The sequence below is a fragment of the Equus quagga genome, chromosome 16 (genome assembly GCF_021613505.1).
Source record: "Equus quagga isolate Etosha38 chromosome 16, UCLA_HA_Equagga_1.0, whole genome shotgun sequence".
NCBI lineage: Eukaryota > Metazoa > Chordata > Mammalia > Perissodactyla > Equidae > Equus > Equus quagga.
The window spans coordinates 7,939,703-7,960,887 of record NC_060282.1 but is presented as its reverse complement, the minus strand read 5'-3'; positions in this window follow the sequence as shown (position 1 = coordinate 7,960,887).

Here is a 21,185-nt window from a genome sequence, read left to right as displayed (position 1 = left end):
GGCTCGGAGGCACGAGAGCACAGTGCTATTTCCCTAGAATATGATAACCATCATCATTTATGTTTACTGAGCCAATGACTATTCTGTCTTCACTATAACCTGTGAAGGAGGTACTGCTGTTAACCACAGTTTTAGGAAAGATGAAACCTGAAAGTGATGTTCGGAGATGTTAAGCCAGCCAGTAATAGGATCACCAGAGGCCACCCGGCTAGTTAAGGAAGCAGCCTAGGTTTTCCACCACTTTGCAAGGCTGCCTCCAACTAGTCGGGGGAAATTTGTTGAACTGGGTTAGTTGAAACTGATTTGGACTGAGAGGGAAGCAGCAGCCAGGGCGCCATCCACTAAGGAGCTAGACATGGTCAGGAACCGCATCTCCCAAATCTTCCCCCTGGAGTCCCTCTTAAGGGGATTCTTCGGGCTCTGGACCCAACCACCCACCAGAGTGGAAAATGTCTTTGAAACGGCAACTTTTGTCTGAACAATTCAAGGTTTGCATGCTAGACCAGAGTATCTTGCTGTTTGTTTTGGGTTAACAATAACGTCAGATTCATTATTACTAAACATGACCCAGACGGCAGGAAGACGTCTGTGTTTTGCTGTGTCCCGCTCAGCACACTGCTGAGTGCCCCCGGCTGAGTGAGAGCACCAGTATGAGTGATGGAGGCCCACTGAAGGTACCTGGTGGCTTGATTAGATTTCTCATCTGAATTAACATTGTTTCTCTTGGATTATCTACACTGATCAAATCAGCCATCAACCTCCTTCATCTTGAGAGGTATATGCTAACTGGCTTCCACGGGCAGACATCCTTTTGTTCTTCAGCCCTGTCTGAGACACCCCAATGAGCTAAGGCACGACCATTTCAGAATCAAGCTTTCGTGGGAGCTCACTGGATTTGTCTGGATTTATCACTTTACCGACTGATGGGAGCAAAGCCTAAGGCTGCTGGACCAGAGGCATGGGAGCTGGAGCACCCTCCTGTCTCCTGATGCACCTGGTAACCCAACTCCAGCCCATTTTCTCCTGTGGGCCCTTGACCCTCTGCCTTCATGAAGGGGCTGAGGTGTGTCTCCACCGAGAACCTTGAATCTCCAATGTTGCTCCTCTTCCTGGGTCTTAGGGCCCACTCTGTCTCCTCGACAGCCCACCTGCTTTCTTCGATCATTCCAGGAAGAGCATCTATGGCAGATAGTCTCTAAGACGGCCCTCATCAACCCCTTCCCTCCCTATGTGTGCACGCAGCTTCTCACATGGACAATCTTCCTGAATCTGCCCTGGCCTCAGTGACTTGTTTGAATATCAAAATGTAGCAGAAGTGATATTCTGGGACTTCTGTGGCTAGATCACAGGAAGCCTTTAGGTATCTGCTTAGAGCCTCTTGGGATGCTCACTCTTGGCATGCATGTTGTTGGAACTGAGTCACCCTGCTAGAGAAGCTAAAGGGAAATGGGGAAGCCACGTGCAGGTGCTCCACTTGTCAGCCCCAGATGAGATACCAGCCAACATCCACCATCAACTGATGGCCACATGAGTGAGCCATCCTGGACGTCCAGTCTAGGGGAGGCTTCAGGTGACTGCAGCCCCAGCTGACATCTGACTGTGCCCACATGAGACAACCCAGGAAAGAACAGCCCAGCATAATCCAGTCAATCCACAGAACCATGAAAGAAAATGATGAGTCTGGGGGTAGTCTGCCATATGGCAGTAGCTTCTGAAACACCTTCTAGCCAGTAACCTTGTTCAAAGCAGCTAGAATAAAGTTCATCTGTCATCTACAGTTACTCATGCAATCCTAGGCAGAGGGGCTGGAAGAGAACTCGATCTTATTTTAATACAATCATTTTGAATATGGTCCTTCCACAGGGCTGTGGGGCACCTGAGGAGTCTGGATAGCCAGGGACTGTGTGAAAGTGTCACTTGACATGTAGAGTGTTTTAAATTGTGGTAAAATACACATAATGTAAAATTTACCACTTGAACTATTTTTAAGTGTACAATTCAGTGACTTTAAGTACATTCACATTGTTGTGAAACAATCTCCATCATCCATCTCCAGAAATTTCTCATCTTCCTAAATTGTAACTCTGTCCCAATTAAATAATAACTCCCTATTCCCCCATACCCTCCAACCCCTGGCAACACCATTCTACTTTCTGTCTCTATGAATTTGACTACCATAAGTAACTCACATACATGGAAGCATATAATATTCATCCTTTGGTGTCTGGCTTTTCTTTGCTTAGAATGATGTCTTCAAGTCTCATCTATATTGTAACAATTTGTCAGAATTCCCTTCATTTTCAAGGCTGTGTAACATTCCATTTTGTGGACACACCACATTTCATTTACCCATCCATCTTCCAGTGAACATTTGTGTAGTTTCTACCTTTTTGCCGTTATGAATAATGCTGCTATGATTATTGGTGTGCAAATACCTGTGTGAGTCCATGCTTTAAATTTTTGGGCGTATAGATCCAGAAATGGACTTGCTGGATCATATAGTTCTGCTCTTAGTTTTTATATCAGACTAAAAGTAGCAAAAATGTAAAGTGAATCATTTTGAATATAGTTCTTGCACAGGCTGTGGCAGTAGGCATACCTACTGTCAGCCAGTGAGAGTCCCCATCCTGTCCAGCAGGAAGCCCTGATCCCTTGAGATAGGATATTCGACAGTTATTACACATGATGAGTATGTAGTCTTTGAGAATGCTTATATTTCCATAAAGTATAAAAAGCAATAAAAACAGTATACATGCAGTACGATGTCTGAGACCTGAGGAGGGGCAGGAATCTCTGTTATCCCATCTTCTTTCGAGGAGGGGTCTCACTAATTGCATTGGTCAAATTCCAGGTTGTTGAGTCACTGCACCCTACAGGTCAGGACATGAGTGTGACTGTCTTCTCCCTCCTCCTCACTGAATGGCATCTTCTCACCCTCTCCTCTCTCACACCCACAGCAGACGTGGTGAGAGGCCCTCTATCCTTGACTTCCAGGTGATGGTCAAAGGGTGATAAGATTGGACATCTGGTTTGGGGGTGGGTGGTAGAAGACCTCTTAGGCCCCTGCTTGAGGCTACTTAGTCTAGCCCAGCTTACCGGAGTGCTCCTATGGGGATTAGAGCCCAGGTCAGCTGACAATAAAATACTACATTAATTTTTGTCTTACGTTGTTTCTTGTGTGTATATCTTCCTTATGGATCTCACTGGGAAAGATGTCTACAGTCTGGGCTAAGATTCAGATGTTCCTGTATTCTTTGGCCATGATACCATCTTGATGCCATTGAGCAGTACCTTTATTCCTTTTTTGGCATATGTTTATTGAGCATCTACTATGTGACAGGTCCTGGGAATACAGCAGTGAACAGAGAAGACAAAAATTGCTAACCTCATTCTAGATGGAGAGAAAAGACACTCAATGGCAAGACGAAAAGTAAATTTTGTAATACACCATAAGCTGAAAATTGCTAGAAGATGTGAATAAAAATTTCCCTGTGCAAGTGAGAGAGGCAGGAGAATGCCAGAAGAAGAGACTGGCTGGACTTTGGTGAGCTGAGGGTGCAATGGTAAGAGCAGGAAGGAAATGGAGGGCCAGGTCAGGAAGGACCTCAGACCTGTAGGCCTTGTCAGGACTGTGGCCTTGACTCGAAAAGAGGTGGGGCCAGTGGAGGTGGACACTCTTTGATGTCTGTTTGCAAAAGGCCCCCTGGCTGCAGAGATGAGAACTGAGAACGCACTCTAGGGAGTAAGGTGATAGCCCGGAGAGCAACCTGGAGACGACAACAAATTGGCTTCCTCAAGCAAAAAAAAAAAAGAGGAAGATTGGCAACAGGTGTTAGCTCAGAGCGAAACTTTCTCACCAAAAAGAAAAAAATACATTTTAATGTGTGCTACTAAGGCCATCTGCATACATCTCATATCCAACAAATATATACTGGGTTGATTTGTTCTGAGATGTGGTGATTTCAAATACAAAAGAAAAATAAACTGGTTATGGATAACCAGTTTCGGTATTTAGAAAAAAAAATGCCTATAGCTATTATCTAGAGAATTGTTAAGGATGTAGAGGTGGGAAGGGCCTTAAATACAGGGCATTCTTCTCCTTTACTCATGAGAAGCATCAAGTTTCCGGGTTTTAGCAGCTAAGAGTGTGAAAAAGAGTGTTAAAGTACTTAATAGTTTGCTATATGTCAGGTCTAGAAAGCCAATTATGTAATTTAAAAAAATCCACATCCCTTTTAATAAAATTGAAAGCTATGTGAGCCAAAAAAGCTTGTGTCTGTGTATGTGTGTGTTTCTCCCATAATTGGTATTCAGAAAATTCAGTTTAGTCTCTACTTTCAGTATGATCAGAATATGTTTCAGTCATTCATTCATTTATTCATTCAGCAAATCATCGAGTACCACATTCCGGGCACTGGGTTGCAACAGGAAGATGGCTGCAGCCTCATGGAGCTATGGTCTCTGCTCCTCCCCTGGGGAAGACAAATAGTAAGCAAACATGCCTGCACATCAATATGGAAATTACAAATAGTGATAAATGCTCTGAATGAAAAACAGCGGGTGACCCACTTCAATCAGGTGGTCAGGAAAGTGACAGGCTAGAGGTCAATCACTTTGTCCTGAGTCCTCATTCTACAGATGGGGAGATGGGGGCCTGGGGTTTATGACTATTGTGGAAGTCAGGGACAAAGATGAGGTAGAACTCAGCTCTTCTCTCCCCAAAGCCCGAGCTTTCTCCACCAGCTCGACACAAGCCACAGTCCTCCTTGCTTTCTTGCTTCATCTTCACAACGCACGGAATAAGGCGAGGTTATTTCTAAGATCTTTCTACCTCTAAGAGTCTACGATCTTCTTCAATTAACTCCACTCAAAAAGACACCCCTTGAATATTTTCCTTTTTTCTGATCCCATTATGAATCTTGATGAAAACCAACCATGGTGATTCCATTGGGGGAATTACTTTCTGCCCCTCCCCTTTTTATGTTTTCTCATATATCTGAAAACGCCTTTCTTCTTACACAGCATAATTTAACTCTGAAATGGATCTTCTTGTTAGCAGATATAGGCACAAAACAATTGACTGAAGATCCACAAGGGTGAAGTTTTGGGGAAGGAAAGATAGAGCCAGATAATCCACGCTTATTTTAACATCTATGTAATCAGAATCTATATGCAGAAGACACTTTCTGAAACAGTCTAAAATAATCTATATTTCATTAGATGGTAGGGTCAATTGAACAAAGTCTTGTCACAGAATAAGTTCTCGGCGATCTGCAATTAATTAAGCAAAGGGACAAATTATATTTAAAGATCTGTTGAAAGGACGTCAACACCATTATTTTTCTAATGCAAAGTGCTTTTCCCATAATGCATCTCACCGTTCTTTCTTCCCTCTATAGTACGTGACTGCAAGGAAATTCTTAAAATAGGCAATCCTCAACATAGAATTCTAGATACCTCTGGAATGTGTCTCAGATCTCGAAATACTATCTTCTTCCACTAACCATTCTTTGCGATTTCACCATGGTGGTTTCATTCTTTGTAAGGCATTGTTTTAAATTGAACAGAAATCCCTTGGTAGAGGTAACCTACGTTTTCCTTCCTGCCTGCCTTCCTCCCATCCCCTCATCCTTCTGTCCCTATCTCCCCGCCACCGAAAATATCAACGGTCTCAACATTTCCGGGTGAGGTGGAACCTGAGGCACCGTTGGCTCCCTTGCCTACTTGGAGTCGGCAGAGGGCCTACAGACTCGGGATGACTGTAGGGCTCCCACACACCCAGACAACAGGAAAGCCGTAGAGCGGGTCTTCCTCGCCTCTGCACAGTGCATGGAACAGTGTCTGATGCCCTCTAGTTGCTCAAAGAATGAAGCTAATTGACCTGAATTAAATCTAGACTTGCCGGCTTGGAATTACGGAATTTGAATCTGGTTCTAATGTGCTCAACAGGCTGACGGGGAAACATTTATTCAAATGAGAATATGACTTTTCTTTTCAAGGTATGATGAAAAGTGTTGGGCAGAATGGGTTCAAATCCTGCCTTTGATTCATCACAGTGGTGGGACTTTGAGGAAATCACCCAACTCTCATAACCTCAGTGTCCTTGTCTTCAAAGAGGGATAATAATGCTTCAGTGATTGCTGGGAGGGTGGAGGGAAGATCATAATCAGGTCTCCCAGAGGGTCTGACACATTACAGGTGTCCAGTGCATGTTTACAATCAATGAGAGCATCACCACCTCCACCACCTTGAGGGCAGTGTTGTGCGTCCTAACTCCAGGCTGGGCATTGTTCCCTAACACGTGTTTGATGAATAAACAAAATTCCATGAGCACATTTGTCAAGCACCTGCTCTACCTGCACAGGTTTGCTGCTATGTAGTATATCAGAAAAAACTAAGACAGGGCTCCAGCCCTCACGGAAGTAACCATGTTTGAATAGATCACTTAATCCATCTCATTATACTCGGTAACAGACTGGGCCTGCTGCCAACTCCCTTGGATGAAAATGGAAGAGGGTTTAAACAGTTCCTCCAGCAACCTGCCTCCTCTATCTGGAACATGGGGTTCAGAAATAAGAACTATCGCTGCCTTGTCTTCATGGCCTGTCACCCAACCAGACAGGACAAGAAACTCACTAACTAGTATCTATGTTTTCTTTTATGTGGACTATTGGATGACCTAGGAACCAAAGCTTTCTACAAGTCTCCTTTGTTTTTACATGCACACTGAAAAAAAGAATGAATGAACACACAGTGTATGTAATTCTGCCCCTTCGTACTTAATGATCACGTCCATGGGTATTTCACTCCTTCAAGCACTCATGCAGCTTTAATTATCTCCTATGCATCAGGCACTATGCAAAAAGCTTCACCAAATCATTGCCCATCCATACAACAAACCTGTGAGGTTTATTATTAACTGATTGTTACTTATTTTGATTAGTTGTTTTATTAATTATTTGTATTATTTATTAATAAGATTTATTATTCTTCCCATTGTACAGATGAGGAAACTGAGGGTCAAGAGTTTAAATGATTTAATCATGTTTGTACCATTAGGAGGAGGCAGAGCCCGATTCTGATCCCAAAACAGTCCTCACATAAATAACGATCATTGTACTGATCAGGAGGTAGGAAGGAATTGTGCTCCACAGCTGAACCTCCAGCAGTTTTTTCCCATTTCATTTCGATGATGAGTTCTTTCTCTGTTGCACGGACCAAAAACGTTTTTTATCCCACATTCCACACCTAACTCATAAAAAATCAAGTTACCTTCTCTTCCAAAATCCATCCAGAACTGACGGCTTCTCATGACCTCTCCCTGAGCCAACATCCAGGCCATTATTCCTCCATTTTGCATGTGGTTTGCTGCCATAGCACGGCTTGACAAGCGACGTAGGTCTATGCCCAGGATGAGAACCTGTAAACCCAGGCCGCCAAAGCAGAGTGCGCTGGACTTCAACCACTATGCCATGGGTCTCGCTCCTAAAATGTATGTTTTTAGCTTATTATATGGAAGGACTTTCCACAAACTCATGGCTACAACAGTGATGAGTCATTTGTTCATCTAGCCATATAACACTTCCTGAACACCTACAGCCTCTGGGCTTCAGGTAAACACAGCCCAGTGGGGAGACGGATGAGCGTGGAGTGGAGGAAGCCCACTCTCGGAGCCCAGTGGAGGGCACCTCATCCCGGAAGGGCACGCCATCAGGATGAGTTCTCCAGCCTGACATGAGGAGCCAGGGGAGGAAGGAGGGTTGGGGAACAGGGAAAGAGATCCTTTAGAACACAGAACAAAGGTAGGAGATCCCGGTGGTCCCAGATCCTGGAGCACAAACATGAGACAGACAAGCTGTCCTGCAGCTCACAATCCAGGAGGCTGGGGACAAGTAAAGAGACCGTTTCATTATAACGGATGAACACTTTGACAGGGTAGGTTCAGAGTATGGGATGAGCTCGGAAATGAGGTGAGGAGAAGTCATGGCCACGTGTAGACCGAAGCTCAAATGACCAGTTACATAGACCAGAGAAGGTTTACGACACACCTGGCAAGACAAGATGCGAACATGTACAGTGATAATTCTCAAGAGAAAAGAGTCTTACCTTTTAGCTCAATGCCTCCAGTGGCTTAGAAGCTGAATGACGTCTGGCCTCAATTTCTTTATCTGTGGAATAGGAATGATAATGTCTTTTGGTAGATATTACACAAAAAATTAATTTCAACTATTCCCCTTAACCAATCCCCACAATCCAAACATTTTGGCCTCTTCATATCTCCTCAGCTTCCTTCTTGGAAACGCGTCTTAATTCTTATTTCAGAAAATATGACTTCCTCAGGAAAAGTCTTGTTTTGATTCAGAGATTATTCAGACATTCCTTCCAGCCGCGAAGAAATAGTCCCATTCACTCACGCCAGGAGATCACCGGGATCACTTTTCTTCCCTCCCTCTCACGTGCCTCTTGTCCAATTTTCTCAGGACTTGTCAATTTAGCAAGTCCCCAGACATGTGCAATGCACAAAAGGAGATGAAGGAACAAAAAAATGAAAGAGGAGGAAGGAAGGAGAGAAGAAAGAGGAAATGGAGGGGGAGAGAGAGGCAGGCACAATTTCAGCCCCTTGAAAATGTAAATCTGCCACACGCTAACAAGAAAACATCTGGGACTAAATGTGGCCAAAGCCCTGATTTTTCCAGATCAGTTCAAATCACGGTGGCCTGGAGCAATCCAGAACCTTCCAGAAAGAGGAGGATTTATCCTGATAGAAGGAATGGGCCTGAGTACACAGAAGAATGCCCCTCACCCCAGGAAGTCCATGCATGGGGCAGGGGCATGGAAAACAGGGTGAGGGTGCCTGGACAACGTACTCCTGGACAACTTGGACAAGCTACCATATCCTCAGGTCCCCTCTCCCCTGTAAAATGAGAGGAAAGAACAGAATCCTCTTTACTGAGATATTGTGGGGAGGCAAGAGAGAATTCATGAAAAAGACCCAATTAGAATAATTATTCTACCCACGTGTTAGCTCTTGTGATGATTCTGGGTTTGACCAAACGGTAAAGTGAGAAGGACCCTGGGTTTGGAGGTAGATTGGCATGACCTCGAAGTCTGACCTATTGGTTTATGTGAATGATCCCCAGGAGGCAATTGTTAATTTTGGAGGATGCTTGGCATAAGGGACCACATGCATCCCAGCATTTATTAAATGCCTACTATGCGTAAGGCTCTCTTCTTGGTGACTTACATGTGTTCTGTTATTTAAAACCTACCACATTGACATTATCTTCTTCATCACTATTGCCTTCATTCTCTTTATTATTGATGTTGTAGTCTTCATTTTGCAGATAAGAAAATTGAGCCTCAAAGAAGTGATGTGGCTCACCTGAGGACACCCTGCTAGAGAGCTGCAGGGAAAGCCTTTGCACCCGATCTGCGTGTCTAGGAGACAGCACGCAAATATCGGAGCTGCTGTATCCCACATCCGACCCTCTGCCTGGAAGCTGCCGGCTCTGCTGAGTCTCATAGCGGACTCCTTCATGTCCTGACCGTCACCTCTCCAGAGGGGCCTTCCCTGATCACTCCATCCAGGTAACTTCCCTGTGTCATTCTTTATCCCTGTGCCAGCTCTTCTGCTCCAGAGAACTGATCACAATCTGCAAGGCTACATTCCTTTGTTCACATAATAATAATACAAAATCATCATTTATTGAAGACATATTGTCCTGATAGTATTCTAAGCACTTTTCTTGTATTATCTCGTTATATCTCACACCAATCTTAAGAAGTCAGCACTTAGCACTTGACATATGCTATTTTATTTCATTCCCTAACAACACTGTGGAGGTGACACTAATATTTTAATTTTACATATAATGGAAGTGGGACCCAGGGAGGGTGGGTACCTTACTCAAGGTCATAGAGCTGGGAAGTGGCATAGCTGTCTCCTCCACTAGACCCTCTGCCTCATGAGGGCAGGGATCCTGTTGCAAAGCTTGAAGGAGAAACTGACACATACTATACACTCAGCAAACTCTGAGTCAATAAAGAGAGGAATACTAAGGAAAAAGAACACAAAAGAGTTGCAAAATGATGATGAGACGTTTCCTTTGTGCTCAGAAACAGCTGCCACATCTCTGAGCACACTGATTCCCTGAGTGCCATTGCAGGCGCTGGCTCAGGTGCCATGGTCTGGAGAGCAGTGTGAGCGTGTTTGTGTGTGTCTATTGTAAATGCAAGTGTGTGCACGTGTGCCTGTGTGGGTGTATGTGTGCCCGTCTGTGTGTGAGCATGCGTATGAGAGTATGTGCTTGTTTATGTGTGTGTGTGATGGGCTGATGGACCGAGATTGTGGAAGGTCAGTTGATTTGGTCCTAGTTGACTACCGTGAAGTCCTGGTGGAGGGATCAGAACTGGAAACTATACCCCCTCTGCTGCCCCGACAGAGACAGGCCAGTCACAGAATAGCTGTTGGGCTCTGGGTGCAAAGATGGGGAGCAGCAATGATGGAAAATGGGTTAGGAGTCAGAGTCAGAGGAAGGTTAAAGTTTGATGCTATGAGCAAAAAGGAGCCATCATAGGTTATGGAACACCCATTCAACTAACTCATGGTTTATTCCCCAAACCCAAAAATCAGTTTGGCAGGAGTAAGAAGAGACCGGCAGGGCAAAATCCCACAGGGCCTTGTTGACTGAATAAAGGATTTGGCCTTCATCTGGACCAACAGCAATGGGGACCACTGATAGTCTTCAGCAAGGAAGAAGTGACCAGATTTGCATTTTTAGAGACTAGTCCGGGTGCAGCGCAGATAATGGGCAAGAGGGAGGCCAGAGGGCAGGAGGCCTTGAGAAGACTGTGGAGAAGACAGGAGGGGGAGAGGGAACTGGGAGAATCTGGAGATATTTTGGAGGGGAAATCTACAGGAATTGCTGGCAGAGTCACTGTAGGGGCTGGAAGAGGGGGCAGTGGCATCCAGGTTTTTGGAATAATGGAGAGGCTATTGGATGAGATAGAGAACATGGAGACGGTTAGATTTGAGAGGCTGTGGGAAGAAGAATAAAATTAAAACTACATGTGAGAGGAGGGACAATTATTTCATGAAAGGCAAAAATGCAAATACCAAGTAAGATCATAATAATCCTTTAATCAGAGATCATTTGTTATAAGGCTCTTAGGCTCATTTGAGAGCCAGGCCTGGAGGTCTAGTGGTGAAGATTCAGTGCTTTCACCACCATGGTCTGGGTTCATTTCTCAGTCAAGGAACCACACCACTGTCTATTGGTTGTCACACTGCGGCAGCTGTGTGTTGCTGTGATGCTGAAAGCTATGCCATCGGTATTTCAAATATGAGCAGGGTTATCCATGGTGGACAGGTTTTAGTGGAGCTTCCAGACTGAGACAGACTAGGTAGAAGGACCCGGCCACCCACTTCTGAAAAATTGGCCATGAAAACCCTATGAATAGCAGCAGAGCCTTGTCTGATAGAGCACTGGAAGGTGAGAGGATGGTGCAAAAAGACCGGGCAGGGGTCCACTCTGCTGTCCACAGGGTCCTAGGAGTTGGAATTGACCTAAAGGGCACTAGCAACAAACAAAGGCTAATTTTAAGGGGCTGTTATAAGAGCAAACTAGACATCTTGTGGAAACTATTCAATGACTAACAACAAGTGCTCCCCTCACAGCTTCAGATTCTAAGCTAATTTTAAAGACCTGTTTAGAAGCAACTTCTCCAGCATGGAGCATCTGCTTGGACTTTACTTGAAATAAATTGTCCTCACTTCATTAAAACTGAGTTTCCTCAGCAGAAGTGGTGTCATTTCTTCGGAGTATAATGTTCTCTTCCTCCCTATATTTCAAGAAACCTAAAAAAAAGTCATCGTGAAAGAAGGAATTTCTGTGTATTTTTAAATATATTTATATGCTCAGTTTGATCTGATAATAAGCCTAATTTTAGTTCAAGAGGGACATGTACTTACTATAATAGTTACCATTTATTAAGCCCCTACTATGTGCCAGGCAACTTATGTACGTAATATTAGTTAATCAATCTCAATATTTCTGTAAGGTAGGTATTTACAGTTGAGGAAATTGAGGCTTAGAAAAGTTATGAATGGTCTTGACTCTTCAGAAATTAAAAGACCCTTTAATGCTAAAAAGAAAGAAAAGAAAAGTTAAGTCCTTGCTAAAGGCTATCACACGTCTTGGAGTTGAAACACTAGGTTCCAAGGTCTTTGTCCTTCCAGCTTTGCCTCTGAGGCAGCAGCCCTTTGCTCATTCAAAGTAAAACAACAGAGCCTTCTTCTGATTAGCACAGGCAAGAAGCATCATCATGCACTGCTTAATTTAAAAAAAAAAAACAGACAAACCCAGCTGCACACTTGGTTTCAAATTTGTTAATGCTTAATTAACTGATGCCATCTGTGAAATTCAGTCTCCAAATCTAGCTCTCCCAGACTTCCTCACTGTTTATAGACTTTCACAGACAAAGGTAGAAGGAAACCACTTCATTTACTAAGTGCTCTGTGCCTGAAAGAATATTTGATGTGGGAATTACCACCCCATTTCACAGATGAGAAAATGGAGGCTCAAAGAAAGATGAAATAACTTGAGCAAGTCACCAGTACAAGCTAGGAAGGGAAGGAGGAAGGATTCCATTTCCAGTCTGCTAATTCTGTTGTTGGTGATTGGGATGTACCGGCAGGACTTTGCCTTGTCCATAAGATAAAAAAAATCAAAGCATTCTCAGGCTACAGGATGCCAAACAGTGGATCTCAGTGACTGACGTCAATGAATGGATCCCTTGATTCTACTGACTTAAGCATTTTCTATCTTTTTTCCTGCACAAGCACAGTTTTGATTTGCTTTCAGCCCCCCAGGGAGAACAGTGTCTCAGACCAGTACTGAACACAAAGGAAATCGATTGGTCAGAATTTGTTTACAGACCTAAGATTATTCTATTTGTTTAAGAAATCTTTATAAAGCACATACTATGTGTCTGGCCCTGTTCTAAGCTCTTTCAAATATTAACTAATTTCAGCCTCATATCAATCCGATGCTACCCTCATCCCATTTTTACAAGTGAGGAAACAGAGGCACAGAGATGTTAATTAACTAGCTCAAGCTCACATGGCTAAAGAGAAGCTGGCTCTTTAGACAATGACCACTATGCTAAGCAGCGCTGTGCTTGAACTAAGCCCAGGTATTTCTCGGGCAGAAGTATGGGGGGGTGGCTTCTGTGCTGATTTTCCTTTTCCTGAGGACAGGAAGCCACCACGCATGAGGCCTGTCATATACTTTGCTCCTGCTCAGATGCGCAAAACACTTGCCTCTCTTACACCTACTCAGAGTCCGGGAAGGAACTGCCTCCCACTGCGCGAGGCCAGGAAAGGCGCTGTCCACGCTGCTGGTGCTGATCGTCCCCTGCACTCCCCCTGCAGGAAGGAGGAAGCAGGGAGTTCACTGTGCACTGAGCACACAATCTGCATCTCTATGTTTTACTTATTTATAACACGGTGTTGAGAAGTGGCACACATTGTTCTAACCACTTGTCATGTAATAGTTCATTTAATTCTCACAACAACCTTATATGGTGGGGACAATTTTCCTCCACTTTGTGGAATAAGAAATCTGAGATACTAAAAGGTTAAGCAATTATTCAAGGACACGGAGTTTAAAATGGCAGAGCTGGGGTGTGAATCCATGCATTCCATATCCAGAACGTCCATTCTCAGCCATGGAGCAGCAAAGGCATAGTTAACCAGTGTCATTTCACCTAATGTTCACAACTAGCCAGCGAGGCATCCACTTTTCCTCCCATGACAGGGAATAGAGAGCTGGTTCCAAGTGGCCTGTTGGCTTGCACTAGGTCACTGGCTAGTGGGTTGGACAGTTGTTGTATGAAATTCTGGGTAACTCCAGAATTTGTGCCCCCTGTCCCACACCATGATGCCTCTCTGCCTCTTGACTCTTGACCAGAAGCCATGTGTACCCATAACCTGGATGAGGATACTAAACACTGCAAGCAGAAAAGAGAATTAACCAGAGTGGAAATCCAGTAAGTCAGCTCCAGATATTTGAGGTGGAATCTTTTAGTACATATAGCATATTGCCAAGTGGTCTGGTCATTCTCCTTTTGCCCCATTGGGTCCACTCCCCACCCTTTTCAACACTGTTCTCTGCTCTGGGAGGTTGACATCTAGGGAATGTATCAGTTGGGCTCCCTCAACCTCTGGCTTCAGTTTGGACCCAGCCAATGAGAGGCACCTGCAGGAAATGAGAGTGGAAGACTGAGGTTAAGGTCTTTAGTCCCCTGGCTCCTTCCAGGCCACACCACTGTTTGGCAGGGTATGCATTCTCTATCTGCAGCCACAGCTCCCATTCCAAGTCTCTTCCTACCTCTACAGCTCTCACGGGCTCTGGGACCTGCCCTCTCCCTTGCCTCTTTAAGGCAAGGTTCCTCACTGTTGTCCTGGACTGTTTCACTCTTCCTTCTCAGCTTCCCTTTGCCCCACACACCTTGTAAACAGCTCCTTTATAAAACTCTTTAATGACTCCTTTTGAGTACATCATGAGTTTCCCACTAGGATTCTGACCAATATATTAAATGATGGGGTAGACAAAAGAAAACACAAGACTCACTCTAGCGTGATCAGAGAAAACTCAGGATAATAATTTATTGAGCACTTTCTGTGTGTTAGGGGCTGAGCTGAGCATTTTGCATGCATTAGCTCATTTCTTCCTCACAACTGGCCTATCAAGTTGTCCCATTATTGCCCCCACTTTATGATGAAGCAGAGGCTTAGATTTTAAGTAACTCTCCAAGAATAAACAAAGTCATTACCTTGGTGATATTGAGGTTGGCAGTACATCTGTTCCTGCCATGAGCAGGGACATAGTAAGGAGACCAAATGATAGGAAGTCAGCATGCCAAGAAAGATCTCCAAGCTGCAGCTGAATCCATAGAAACATCCTCAGTGCCTGTAAGAAGAACCCTCAGTAGGGAGCACACACTTGCCTTTCACAAAGTCACCCTCCTGGTCGCTTCAGGCAAATTCCCATCCAATACTAACTTGAGCTGTAGCTTCTGCCTCACCCCCACATAGGAGTTGCTTTCTGTCCAAGCCACACCTCATTCTGCCCATCCAGGGGGCAGCAAGTCCTCCCACTTTCCCTTCCCCATGTCTGTCTTAATTCCCTGAGCCTCACCCAGCTGAATTATAAGATGTGATGCAGTAAGGGGATTTTTGTTTTCTTTATCCAGCAAAAAAAAAACCCAAACCCAAAAATCACAACTCATTTTATTTCTTTAAAGATTCCCTGTGAGTGCCCGTTGGAGTTTAGTAGCATTAGTAATGATAATTGCAGATGCCACCTCTGATAGATGGGTCAGTTGCCTATCAAATACCCATTGTCCACTATTCTTAACTAAGGAAACAATCTTTCCACTTTATTCCACTTTTGTTGGAGGCGACAGTGTGCCCAGGTGGAACACTACATTTACCAGCTCCGCCCTGGGCAAATAAGGATGGCTGTGAGTGTTACAATTCTGGTTAATGATACTTAAGCTTCCAAGAAAGCTCCTTAACGGCTGAGCAGACTCAACTGGGTGATAATCATTTTCCCTTTAGCCCTTCCCCTCCCCCCGTTTCCTGCCTGGAATGAGGTCAGATGCCCCGGGTGGAATGGGGACAACGCATCCTGCACCCTAAGGTGGGTGAAGTAGAAAGACCGAAGGAACCTGGCACACTGAAGACATCTTCTACCCACAGCACCAGCCCCAGGTAGCCTATTTTGGACTTCATCGAGGGTAAGACCAGGACACATCTATTTGGTTAAGCACTGACAGCTGGGTTTTCTATTCCACATTCTTGAATCTCTTCTTCTGATTCTGTACTGCCCAATACCGCAGCCACTAGCCACCTGTGGTTTAAGAGCACTTGAATTGGGGTTAGCGTTACAGAAAAACAGTTAGTTATTTAATGTTAATTAACTGAATTTAAATTTTAAAATGGAAGCAGTGTAAGATTGTTCTATTAAACACAACTTCATAGTTTCAGTAGGACCACATTTTACTTTAACCATTGAAAATTTTGCATCAGATTGGGATGTGCTGTAGATGCAAATCACAGTGAGTTTCAAAGCCCTAGTATAAATAAAAAGAATGTAAACGATCCCATTAATATTTCGAAATTATAGATCACATGCTGAAATACTATTCCGGATATATAGGATTAATAAGCTATTTTATAATGAACTTCACCTGTCTCTTTTCACCTTGTTACTGTGGCTACTAGAAAATTTTAAATGTTAATGTCACATGTGGCTGACACCGTATTTCCACGTGCACTATGGATACTCCACCCATTCTGTGCCCATTGAGTGCCAGGTTGTGTGATAAGCGCTTTACATGCATTAATCTCATGGAGATCTTAAAGGAACCGTTTTCGGCCAGTGATAATGCCTTCATTTTACACATGGGGAGAGAGAGGCCGGAAGAGGCTGCTTCCAAAAGTTCCCTGTTGATTAGGGGTGGGCCCACTGATGTGTTTGAGTCCTCAGTGGGTGGCCTCAACCCTCACATGCTCAAGGGTAACTTACCACGTAGAACTGTGCATGGATCTAATTTGCTGCAGCTTTGCAGACTTGTTACCAGGGAGCGTGTCTAGGAACACTGCGGGAGAGTCGATTCACAGGACAAGATCTGCCAGAGGAAGCTGAAACTTCCCCATGCACCAGCTGCCATTGGAGGCTGGAGCAGGTCAAGCGAGATGGCCTAAGTAGACCTGGAACCCCGCTCCTTCCCCATTAAGAGCAAGGAAGGCATTTTGAGGTGTTCTTTATCACCTGGTATAAATCCAGACAGGGTTGTAATGAGGGCTGTGATCTGTGCGAAGGCCGGTGCCCTGTTCTACAGAACCGAAAGAAGAAAATCCACAGAGACATTTGGGAAGTCTGCAACAGGATTACTGACAAAAGTCCACTTTTGCTTTGAGGAGAAATGTTTTCTTATGTAATTCAATGTCCCTGAGTACACAACTTCAACTTTACATCCATTCTTCTTCCACAGCCACTTTTGTTAAGATTGTCTCTTCATTTTTTAACGACAGAAAAACGCAAGCACAAGCCGGCATTATTATATGAGACCTGAATGTGTTTACTTTTGCAGTGGACTCTAAAAATGCCATCACCCCCTTGGTAGCTGTTTGGACACTAAGAGTAACTTGACACTTCCAAAAATATTTTGTTTGTGATCATTTTGCTGAACTCAGACATGTGCAGTTTTACTGTAAAGTATTCTGCTAATGTGGACGAAATTGTTTTGTGTGTATCGCTATGGATACTGACAAGAAAGAGTGGGTTAGGAGATGGACATGGATCTTTTTACTACTGTGGCAATAATGTTTTACATTTCTACAGTGCCTTTCAAATCACAGCATTTCACAAAGCACCGGAGGTTGTGATAACTTGATGTGTTGTTGAAATATAGCGAGTGCTTTGGCAGCCCAGCATCACACATCACCTTTTAGTCCAGGAAACACAGGACAGAGGGCTACTGCTGCAGAGAGGAAAATAAAACACATTTCTAGGATGCTTATAGCCGGGAACTCAGAGCGCTTTTCTGAGTTTTCTCTGCAAATCTTTATTGTTCTCATCAGATCTCAATAAAATAGGAAAAGAACAACTGCTATTAGTACCCTTTTTCAAGCTCAGAAATAGAGACAGAGAAAGATTTGGATTTGGAAAAGATTACCAAGTCAGGCAGTGATGGGGTCAACTACGGGGTCCCTGTCGCCTCTCCTCCCTGGCCCATCTGTACCCACCTGACTGTTCAACAGGGCAGCCAGCCGACCCCGAGCGTGTCAATTCTTATTTTCCATTACTATTTTCTTGACTGTTTATCTTTGAAATAGAGAAAGGCTTAGCATCAAAAAAGTCTCTCCTTTCAGCTTTCCTTATTCTCTGGCTCTCTCCTATTCTATATGTCTTTTTCTTTCTCTTTTCTATGGTTCTCTTCCTTTGTCTTTTTCTCCTTCCCTCCTATTTTTTCCCTTCCTTTACCCTTTTTTCTGTACCTTCTACCTTTTTCATTCTCTTTCACCTAAGATCATACGTCACTATCATCTTTCCTGGGAAGGAGCTGAAATCCTCTTTGAGCTTCCCTTATGGTAGCGACCTGGTCAAACCCATGAGCTTGTCAATCTGGTCCATCATGAACTTTTTGGGGCATGCCCTTCCAAACTTGGCCACTAGGGGGTGCGTGCGCAATATCTGTGGTTTTGTTCGCTGCTGGAAGGCTGTAAGTGCCAGGATGGCTCCTTTCGTGGTGAAGGAAGAGAGTTGCTGGAAGGACTGGAGTTTCCATCCACTAAATAGCAAGAGAAGGGAATAGACTTGAAAGGAACATGGATACAGAGACAGGATAGGGGTCTTCATGTATGTGAGTGACTGGGCTGAAAGGTCTGATTCCATCCAACCTTCGAGACCGGTGGAGTGTGTGTGTGTGTGTGTGTGTGTCCAGTTCTCCACTTACTACCTTTGGGCCACTTAAATGTTCTAAACAACAGTTTCTTCACCTCTAAAAACTAGTGACTTGTGAGCTAACTGATCTCTGTGATTCCTTCCAGCTGCATCTTTATATGTTGAATGCAGGGGGTTTTCGGAGGTTGGCTGAGTAAAACAGAAGAGAGCCAACAGAGCAACTAGTCCTCAGTGAAGGCATTCCTGATGGAGGGATGGGCTTTGACCTTAGAGAAGGCTCCCAACTTTGAAGAGTTTCTCGATGTCCTTTTCCATGTGTGTTAAACCCTTTCGCTCACTCTCCAGGTTTGAAAATGCATTTCCTGCTGAAACTGACCTGAGCCCGGGACCAGAGTGACCACTCTTGGTGTCTTTCTCCCTGACACACGGATGACTGATTTCTAGGTAAGGCTGTGCCATCTTTTGGTGCTTGTCTTACATGACAAACGCATTTGTGTCAGGGAGCTGGGGAGTGGTGCAGTCAGGGGCTGCATTTCAGGGGAAATGGACTTGAACGAGCCTCCAGTGCTTGCTGGGAACCGACCGCCTGACCCGGCCCTGAGCAGCCTCCGAGGACAGTGTGGAGGCAGAAAGGTCCACAGGTGCCCGGAACCTGATGTGTGAAGTGTGCACAGGAGCACCAGCAATTCTTGTGGAGCAGGGTGGAGAGGACGGAGAGTCAAAAAGCTTTAAATGCACTCACTTAGTGCCTTTGACGAGCTTACTGCTTCTGTTTAAACCTTGCAACGATCTGGGGAGGTAGGTATTTCCTCTCACTGTGCTCAGAGACATGGAGGAGCTGCCTCAACATCACACAGCTAGGAAGGACAGCTAGGAAGCAGGAGCTCTCTCTGGCCAGAGTTGGAAGTCACCACACATGGCACTGCAGGGTCTCAGGGCATCTGGGACAGGACTCACCTTTCTTCAACAAAAGGAATAGGAAACTTGTAGTGTGAACAGAAAGCTACACAAACATGACAACTACCTCATGGACACACTTCCCACATTTGTGTGTCCTCTTCTACAATGTGTTGCCACGGCAGTGGGCAGCATCTGACCTATTGCTGGCTGTGTCCTCAAGGCCAGGAAGTGTTTGTCCTTCTCTCTTGGGTGGGGATGCTCACAGCCAGTGGCATGGTGGTGGCTGACTGGGGCTGGAGGGACTTGCTGTGGGGGCAGAGGGCTCCTGAGATGGATCAGTAACACGGGGGGAGGCTGGTTTGCGAAGTGCCCCTCTGTCTCTGGGGCCAAGAGGTGAATCCCTGACCTGTGGATGGAGGGGAAAGGGCAGCCAGAGCATCTTATTTCCGCTAAGGGCCTCCAGTCCAGGGCAGATGCACGCTACACAGAGGCCCTGGTTCCCCTGGGCTGAAGTGGCTTTGGAGAAGTCTGCTTTGTCCCCGCCTAGTCCCTTATACCTGGAGCAGTCCCTACACACAGTGTGTGCTCAGTGACTACTGGTGTGGGCCTGGGATGTCTCTGGCCTGGAAGTCAGAAAACCTGAGTTTCAGTCCTACCTGTAGTTACTTGCAGAAAAATCATGACCTTCCCCACACCTGACCTTCTTATGTTCAAAGGGACTGGAGTGTCAGTGCCCACAGGATGGCCATCTCACGAAGACTGGCAGAGTCTGCAGCCAGGTGGGCAGGTGCCCCACAGCCAGTGGCTCTGCCAGGTTGGTGGGTGGGGACAATTTCCTGAGCATCTCACAGACAGAGACATTCATCTCCTTCCTCCCTGGAGGACCCGGCATGGGCACTCAGGATGCGGGGCACCTGCCCTCTTGGAAGGTTCTGCAAGAAGGAGGGTCCGGAGCAGAAGATTCAGTACCTTTGCAGTTGGTTTCCTGATGTACAGCCCTCCTCTGCAGCTGCTAGCGAGACGTCTCTGCCAACTGTCCGGATGCGGGAAGGGATGAGTCAGTCATGAGTGTCACGGACTGCTACCTGGGAGGGTGGGACAGGGAGGAGACTGGGGGGAGAGGGCGGAGGCTTTAGAGTCCCAGGGGCCTGAGAGCCCTTCTGACAGCAGTGGGACTTAAGCAAAGTATCAAACTGCTGGGAGCCTGGGCTTCCTTATTTGTTAGTGGCCGTAAATGTATCTTCCCCACAGGGGGTTGCGAGAACTGAACAGAGTGAGTGCAGAGACCGTGGCACGGTGCCTGGCACTTAGTAAATGCAGAATAAAAACAGTGATGACTCAGGTTTGGACTGTCACCGGGGCAGAAGGTCCGAATGGAGAGCCTTGGACCAAGTGGTGAGGGGAGCAGCTGAGCATCTGGTCCCCATTCCCTTCTCCTGGGGCTTACCCCCCTTACATGTCCGAGACTCTCCTTCCTCCGTCCTCCCTTTAAAAGTGGCTGTCAGGGACTCACACCTGTGATGGAGGACCATAAGCCGAAGGGATGGGCACTCCATTCTAATGTTAAAGGAGAGAACACTTCCCCGAATCCTTCCGACTACCTCCAAGACTGCGGGCGGCACCTGGTGTTTGGAGAAGTGGACTCTGAGGCTGAGACGGGTTCATGAGGGGAGGTCGCACAGCGAGACAGGTAGGGCTGCGACCGCAGACAGGCACGTTGCTGTCCTGGCAGCCCCATGCTGGGCCCTGGGTCAGAAACAGAGCTGTGTTGTCCCGGGTCCTTCACCGTCTGCTGGAACAATGCACTGTGTC